The sequence below is a fragment of the Polistes fuscatus genome, unplaced genomic scaffold (assembly GCF_010416935.1).
Source record: "Polistes fuscatus isolate 324 unplaced genomic scaffold, CU_Pfus_HIC Scaffold14, whole genome shotgun sequence".
Taxonomy (NCBI): domain Eukaryota; kingdom Metazoa; phylum Arthropoda; class Insecta; order Hymenoptera; family Vespidae; genus Polistes; species Polistes fuscatus.
In genome coordinates, this window is record NW_025113042.1 from 3813312 (window position 1) to 3822759 (window position 9448).

Here is a 9448-nt window from a genome sequence, read left to right on the forward strand (position 1 = left end):
AAAAACATTATCCGTCAAGATGAAAGATAGGAGTAAAATAAGGGAAGAGAAGAAAGGGAACAAAACTAGGAGGAATCCGAGTGGGTGGAGGAGGGATTGAAGGGACTTATAGGGTTGGTTGGTTGGTTGGTTGACTGGGTGGTGGTGGTGGTAGGGGGGGGGGTTGTAGGAAGAAGTAGAAGCCGTTTTAGAGAGACGGATCGAACGCATAAAAATATTTCAATTTCCATTTCGATTACCGCGATAAGATATCTTCAAACTGATTTCTGGTGGTGGTGCCTTGCTGAAGCTAAAAAAAAAAAAGAAAAAAGAGGAGTGGAGTCTTCCAAAGATTCTCTCGTTCTTATCGATAGGAAATAAAAAAAAGGGCCGTCGTCGCAAAACGAAAGTGACTTTATGTCTCTTTATAATGCGAATTCTCATCGCGGTGGTTCCCAACCATCGAACCCTATAGCTATACCATAAAGATTTCTTTTCTTTTCTTTTCTTTCTTTTTTTTTTCCTTTTTTCTTTACGAGTTCCCACCCCCTGTATCGTTCTTCATATTTTATCGGTTAAGGAACCAACCTTGGGTCTGATCTATTTTGAACGAAATTGAAGCGTAACCATAACTAGCCCCCTCCCCCATGCCCCCACTAGTTCTAAATTGTTAAAAGCGAGATTATGGGTCTAGGACGGTGTAAATAATGGTATTATATTTATATTAAGAATATTAATAAATAACTCGAGATTTTTGTCAAGATCGTTAACCGTAATGTCACACGGATATTATGATGCATTATATGTAATCTATACATACACACAGACACGTATATAAATACAGAAATGAATTTTCATTATTTAGAAATAATATAATACGTCACGTATGCGGTACTGAATGTGCAGTACATTTCTACGTATTTCTGTTCAAATAAAATATGCAAAACGCGTGAATTATAACAGAGCTCGTAGAATGGAAAATACATTTTGGAAATAAATAATTGATTTAATAAACCACCGCGACAGAGACCAAATCCCCCATTCCCGACGATCTTTATCTTTCCTTTTGACAAAAATATATAAATTTGCATAATCATTTACAGTCTGGTTATGTTAAAAACGCATATATACATATCTAGATTAAAATCAATCATTTTTTACAAATTATATTTTGAGAAAGTAGCTAAAGAAACTCGTTCCCAAATGTTATAATCCTTGAGTTTGACTAATATTAATTGTTTCTTTCGTGTTTTTGTCAAAATCTTTTTCGATATATTAATAATACAATCTGATCGTAGATTTCTAACACGTATAAATGAATACAACAAAAGATACGAATATTTCATTAATAATATATTTTTAATATAAAAATCAAATAATAATATCTTTTAATCAATCATACCTACAAAATTAAATTCATTCTCGTACTTAAATATTATTTATGGATAAAAAATAAATAATTTTCCTTTTAAAATCGATATATACAAAATGAGTAAACGTATTTACTATATATATATATATATAGTATATATATATATATATATATATATATATCATCGATTTCCATAGAAAAAAATTAATCGACCTCAAATTTCCGATCTCCCCCCTCCGTTCCCCATAGAAAGAAACATTCTTTTCCTTACCCCCTGGCACGATCTTACTGTCTCACAACGTTTAAAAGCTTAAATCACTGCGCTGACAGCCGCAGAGTGTAATTGTTACTCCTCCTCGGACCACCCCCCGGGCGTAAAGCAACCATAACTCAAACGTGCTGGTGGGCATGCTTTTTCTTTTCCTTTTTTTTTTATCCACCGTTACTTCCTTCCTTCCTTCCTTCCTTCTCTTATTTTTTTTTTTTCTTACTCTTTCTTCACGCGTATTCTACCATCCCCTTCTTCTCATCCTCCCCACTCACCACCATCACCATAACCACCATGAAGGTGTGTGGAAGCTTTATTTCTGAACGAGGAGCGACCATTTAATTTCCATTCGCACTGTGAGAACTCAAACTCTAGCGACGAATGGCCAAAACTTTTCTTTTGCTCGTCCCTTTTTTTTTTCCTTCCAAGTAGCACACAAACACACACACACACACACACATTAGTTCGGTGGTTCAACCACCCTCGATTCGGTCGAACGATCTTCTTCTTCTTCTTCTTCTTCTTCTTTCTCTTCTTCTTCTTCGAGTACCCTATTAATTAAGAAAATCAACGGTGGAAAAGTTTTTCCCTTTTTAACGTTAACGTAGAAAACCATCGGTGAGAATGAAGGTGAAAGGAATTCCCTCCCAGGGTTCTTTTTTTCTTTTTCTTCTACTTCTTCTTTCCTTTTTTCTTTTTTTTAATCGAGATATTTATTTAATGAGATATGAAAGTATATTTAATTGATTGTTGATACATTAACGATGGCCCATTTTTTTTTCATACTCTATCATTTATTAAATGGATGTAAATGAAGAGAATGAAAAGAATAATTATTAATATTATCAATAATTTATAATATAATTTATACAATCACTTAAATAAAAACTATTTATTAGATGTAGATGTTCTAAATAAATATTTCATTAGTTTTAAATAAATATATCTAATAATACAATTTTTCCAAATATTATATCACAAATATATTATATTATTTCAAACTAAGTGACTATAAAGAATTCAGATTAAAATGTTATACCTATTTTATTGATAGAGATATTCAGCGTGTTTTGTGACTTACGAATTAATTCAATTTAATTTTTTTTTTTTTTTTTAAACCATATGTTTATTGCTTTGAACCAATACTACTATACTACTATTATAGAACTATTATACTTTTATTTATTTATTATTTACTATTTTCTTTTGACATTTATCTACTTACTGTGCGTTACTACTAATATAATGATAAGTTTAATAATAATTACATACATATTAATTTACATTACATTGTACTATACTGTAATTAATGGCCTTTAGGAGGGAGCCTAGGCTCTAGGGTCAATAAAATATTATTAAATAAATAAATAAAATAAAAATAAAAAACTATAATGAATATAATGATAATAAATAAATTTCTCATGAAATGGTACAACGATATGCACGTGGGCAAAGTTAAACGAAAATACTTCGATGAATGGAGGAGGGTTGGTCAAAATGAATGAGAAAATGAGAAAGAAGATAGGATAAGTTGGTTGGTTGGTTGGTTGGTTGGTTTGTTTGTTTGTTTGTTTGTTGGTGGTGGATTAGTTTCAATGGATCATCTGCACTCGACAGATTCTCCACTTTTCTTTCTCTTTCTCTTGTTCCGTGTCAGAAAGCAGGCGTGGAAATCTGTTTCCAAACGAATACACACACACACACACACATACACATATACAAACATATACGTACACTCAAACAGATATCTTCGCAAGAAAGTCTACTTTTGTCGCCAGCAGAATGCCACCGAACGAAAGAAGGTACCGCCCTTTTTACGAAACCCTATCGACGAGGGGATTTTTGCTGGCTCTTATGAAAGAAGAAGAAGAAGAAGAAGAAGAAGTTTTCGAACGAACGAGAGAACCAAATACGAACGAACGAACGAACGAATGAACGAAAGAAAGTACGAACGAACAAACAGGAGAATGGAAAAACGGTTAAAGAAAAAGAAGAAGAAAAAAAAAAGGGAAAGCGAAGTGGGCGTCACGAACAGATACGCGATTCCTTTCTCCGTTTATTTTTTTGCTTTTTCCTTTTTATTCTTTACTCAATGATAAAACCTTCGAGCAAATATCGAATACGCGGAAATCTTCCTCCTAGATAAATATATATATATATATATACGTTTTTCTATATGTTCAACAAATATAATATATTTTCTATAACGAAACTTTGCGTGTTTTATTTTTCATTTTTTGTTTTATAAAATTTCATAATCTTTCCTTCGTATATTTTTATATTGTATAATATATATAATACTTAATTAATTTATTTGTTTTATTTTAATTTTAATATACAATACTACTTACCTACTTTTAGTTTACGAATTTTAATTTTATACCAATGCTACTATATTACTATATTACTATATTACTATATTACTATATTATTATATTACTATATTACTATTATAAAACCATTATACTTTTATTTATTATTTACTATTTTCTTTTTACATTTATCTACTTACTATGCGTTACTACTAATATAATGATAAGTTTAATAATAATTACATAATTTTCATTTCCGTTTTGTTTTATCTATACATTACATTGTACTATACTGTAATTAATGGCCTTTAGGGAGCCTAGGCTCTAGGCTCAATAAAATATTATTAAATAAATAAATAAAATACGAATCGAGTACAATAATTATTTTATTCGTGTGCATTCAATTAATAGTATATTTGATTAGAAGAACGTTGATATATATATTTTATAGATTAATTTATATTTCTAACCAATAGATAAATTACTTTATTGTAAAATTCATTCATACATATACATATATATATATATATATATATATATATATATATATATGTATTTCAATTGAATATATACACGCGTATCGATAAATAAAAATATAATTCAATCGATAAAATCATATGACTCATATTATCATCAACTTATCATCCTGAATAATCTCGAGGAAAGATCAAAGTATTAGTATCTCGGTATAGTTGACGTTTATACGTAATTACCTTGCTGACCGTCACCGTTACCCACGTAATTATGTTTGACGATACAACGACGAGTTTCTCATTTTCTTTCTCTCTCTCTCTCTTCCACCCCTCTTCTAATGCAGACTCGTAGATTAGCCGGAATTGCCTCGGAAAGAAGAAAAAAAAAAAAAGAAAAGAAAGGAAAAGAAAAAAAAAAATAATATCAGTAATACGTCCGAAGCCCACGTGCTCTTTGCTCTACGTCACACAACGTATCTTAACGATCGCAGTAACCATAAGCGTGCTCGCGCACACCACCTCCTCGCATAACGATCGTTATTTGTCTACGCATAACACTCCGATATAAAGCAGACTACGAGCACGTTCAGGCCCTTCGTTCGACCCTTCCTACGAATTGGACGACTTTTCTTTTTTTTTCCTCTCTTTCCGTTTTATCGGTATATGACAAATATATATATATATATGTGTGTGTGTGTGTATAGATGTATGGAAACATCACTATAGATATACAACTTCGTACACGAAAGTATGATTTTATTTATCCATGGGAAACCAAAATTAACACATTCTTTCTATTTGTTTTTATTCGTTTTATATTATATTATATAATGTTTTAATTCGATATTAAAAGTAATGGGGGAGAAAAACGGGTGAATTCTATATACGTTTGATTTTTTAAATAAATATTATCGATCACGATTAATAATAAGATAAAACAATCTATACGTTCTCGAAACGTCCAATTACAAAACACTTAATAGAATAAATATTTTATTTCGCAATTTCATCGTACGTTCGTAAACGATAGGTCATCGAATTTTTTGTATTATCCGATTAAATTGCATACCACATATTTCTCTACGGTGTCCATGATATGATGGAAAAAATAAAATAAAATAAAATAAAAGGAAAATAGGAAGAGATACGGAAAAATAGTTCGTTCGAAAAGCTACGTAAGATTGTCAGAGGGAGAGTCAAAGTGAACCAATCTCTCTCTCTCTCTCTCTCCCTCTCTCTCTCTCTCTCTCTCTCTTTCTTAACCCTCTTTTCTCTTTCTCAAAGAAACAAATGACAGTTGGGAAAAGTTTCTTCTGTTTTTCCCCTTCTACTTTTCCTCGCGTTCCAGTCTCTGATTTCCTCATTAATTTCACGGGATCAATACTAATGTCTTTATTTTTTGTGTCGTCCTAAGAAGAAAAACAACGTCGCCGTTTGCCTTCCCGTACCACCCCCCCGGCCCCTTCTACTCCCCCAACCATGTCTTATTCCTTCAACCACCACCCAGATCTTCTTTCACCCCACTCTTCAAACCCCTCCTCCTCCTCTTCTTCTTCTTCTTCTTCTGTAGTTTCCTTACTCGTTTGATTTTCTCGTTCCTACAACCATCTCAGACTTCCCCCTTTTTCGCTTTGGGGGCTGGGAGGCTGGGGGGCTGGGGGGAGTAGCTGAGGGAAGGGGAAGGGAAAGGGGGAAAGCAAAATTTATTCCCCGTTCTCGACGTTTAATACATTTCGCGAGAGTAACATGGCAAAAGCTATCCTTAAAGACGAACGAAGACGTATCATCTCCTTCCGTTTGACGAGTGTACGATTTAACCGAGAAGGATCAAGGATAAGGTAGAAGAACAGAGATGAAAAGGAAAGGACGAAGGATTACTGTTAGTTCCGTAAACAGATAACTCGTATCTTCCGCATCGGGGATCAAGTTACCGGAACTGGACCCTCCTTTGCGGTTTAGTTCATTCGACTTTACTCATCTTGTTCGTCCTTCTATTTCCTTCCCGTTTCTGTTCTTACTATATCTGTCTGTCTGTCTGTCTGTCTGTTTCTTTTTGAACTTTCTCTCTTTCTCGCTCGCTCACTCACTCGTTAGACCTTTCAACGAAACTTCGAGTACTAACGACCAACTTCCCGTTCGAGAAACTTAATCTACGAATTACGAATACGTTAACATAAAATAAAGAAATTTAATCGTGACAAGCAACGGTCTACTACATGGTTGCTTTTTTTTTTAAAACGCAGACCGATTGATAAGATTTTAAAAAAAATGGGTAATGCAAATGAGATTTGAAAGCGTTGATACGGTGGTATAAGTTTTGATTAAACGATAAGTAGAATTTTAGTCAAGATGAATAATATGTATAATAAAAATGACTGACAACTGAATTGACAATTATTAGCGATGATTGATTACGCGTAATGGTAATGTAAATGAAGTTTCAAACGTTGATTCGGTGATGAATGAGTTTTGATCAAGATAATATAGTAGAATTTTGATCGAATGAAAAGTGACAAGAGAGAGAAACAAACGAAAAAATTACGATAATTAATAAATAATGAATATTTGAGCAAGTTATTGTTTTTTTTGCACGATCAACAAAATCAAATCGAAACGTTAACGCAAATAATAATAATAATAATAATAATAATCTAACGAATTCGACAAATTAAATGAAAAAGAAAAGAAGTAACAAAAATCTAGACAACTTGCACAAACCCGTTGTAGAAAAGATATTTAAAACCGGTATTAGATCGAAACGACGAATGTTAAAACCGTAACGAAACGAAATAAGGGAAAAAGGAACAAAATGTGAACAGGAAAAAATTGACGGAGAGAAAAGGAAAAAGTATCGTTGAGTGGATCGGAAGACGATGAAGAGTTTCAGGATAGGAGGTTAAGAAGGTTGAGAATTGTTAGGGGCTGTTGTATTGGTGTTGGTGCTGGTACTGGTACTGGTACTCCGTTGCTGTTGCTGCTTTTGCTACTGTCACTGTTGGGGACTGCGGGTGGTAGGAATGGCGGCTCTGTCACGCAGAGAATTAGTTCAGGATTAACTGGTGGGGCTTCAAGGTGATTATTGGAGCTTTGCCAGTTGGAAGACGATAAGACCCTGTTAATCAGCCGGCCTTCTCCTTATTCCTCCTCTTTGACGATCCGGGCAAACACTGTACCTTTATCCACTTTCTCTTTCCCTCTTTATCTCTTTCTCTTTCTTTCTTTCTTTTTTTATTTCTTATTTCGTTGCTCAACACCGGACAATAGTCTTCGTCTCGTAACGAAACCTTTCCTATCTCTCTCTTGCTTTCTCTCACTCTTGCTTTTTCTTTTTCTCAGTGTCTTTGAATATCCCACGAGCTCATCTTCCACCTTCTCAGGGTTTGGGTCGTTCCTGTAAAAAAAAAAATAAAAAAAGAGAGAGAGAGATGGGATGAAAAGGAAACCACGTCTCGAATCTCTTTCTGTAGTGAAACCTCTACTTTCTCTCTCTCTCTCTTTCTTGACTCTTTAACAAGTATAAAAAAGAGGATTCTTATACTTGGTTCGATAGTGGTGAGATGATTACGGTGAACATTACCTTGTATACATATATATATATATATAGTTTTTTCCTTCTTTCTTTCTTTTCTGTTTTTTTTTCCTCTCTTATCGTTCTTTTATTCTTATTATTATTATTATTATTATTGTTATTATTATTATTATTATTATTCTCTCATTATTATCATTATTGTCATTTTATATATCGGTGGACAAAGGGCAGCAACCAGCAATGTTTCCAACGTTTCCTGGCAACTCGAGCGAACTGTTTTTGCCAGAAATATATCCGGGAGGGTAAAGTTAATGACGGACGGTTATACAGACGGTACACGAAAGGTCGTAATCTTCTCGGTTTGCTTTGCTTCGATGCGTAACGATAGAGAGAAAAAAAAATAATACCGAGAGAGAAAGAGAGAGAGAGAGAGAGAGGAAAATAAAAGTAGGATGAGAATTTGTGTGTTTTACCGAAAAAGAGGACACGCGTGTCCAACGAAAACAAACAAGTTGAAAGAATGGGATGAGACGAATTTTTGGAATTATGTTAAAAATGTCAAATGATACGTACCAGTGTATCATCCAATAATCAAAACGCACATATAGACTGTACAAACCTATGCAATAATTATTAAAAATAAAAAGATACACATTGATGAGTTACAATTGACCAAACAATATAACAAAAAACAAAATAATAATTAAGATAATTATTAATTAGATCAATTAATTAGACTATAAATTGCACGACGATTATTAATTATTAATCGTAAAAATTAAACGTATGTATGTGTGCACATTTACGTGTAGATTTGTGACGTAGGAAAAAAGAAAAATAAGAAACTCTAATAAGAAAGATAGAGAGAGAGAGAGAGAGAGAGAGATAGTGATAGAAGGGAGGAGAAGAGAAGTACGAAACGATTAATTTCCTAGGCGGATGGGTCGACGATAAATTTGTTCGTGGAACGTGAAAAGAATGAGCCACGATTTCCTCGACTGTGATCAAGGAGATTCTCCATTACCTGAGACAGGACCGATCGCGAGTGAAACACTGCCAATAAAAGTTCTCTTCCGTTCTTATATTCTTCCGTCAAAATGGAAGGTTATACTGTGGAAAGTTGAGCCGACAGAGGAAGTGTGTCCCGGTAACGATCGATGTCTAAAATAAGAGCCAATATAAGAAGCTGTTTTATACGTCAACTCCAAAAGTTCCACCACCCTCCCCATTCCCCACCTTCCATCCTCCATCTCTCTCAACAACTCTCCTATACTTGACAATTGATTCTTTTTTATTTTTCTATTTTTCTATTTTCATTTATATGAATAATGTGTCAACCACGATTATTAAAATTCATTATTTTATTCTAAAATCTAAATGTTAGATTAGTTTAATCGACACGAGTGTATTTTAGTACGATAATACGTTCATCATTTGACTTGATTTTCAAGATGTTTCATAGAAATATCGATAAACTTCTAATGCTACTCTTTTGTGTGTAATAAAAATTATATT

General features: G+C 33.3%; 1 long non-coding RNA gene across 1 annotated transcript; it reads right to left on the minus strand.

The window, feature by feature from the left end:
* Positions 1-7730: 7730 nt before the first annotated feature.
* On the minus strand, positions 7731-9013 carry LOC122514104. Its single transcript, XR_006302943.1, has 2 exons — positions 8958-9013; positions 7731-7795 (listed from the first exon to the last, which is right to left on the minus strand). It is a non-coding gene; the product is annotated as an uncharacterized LOC122514104 (long non-coding RNA).
* Positions 9014-9448: the final 435 nt, after the last annotated feature.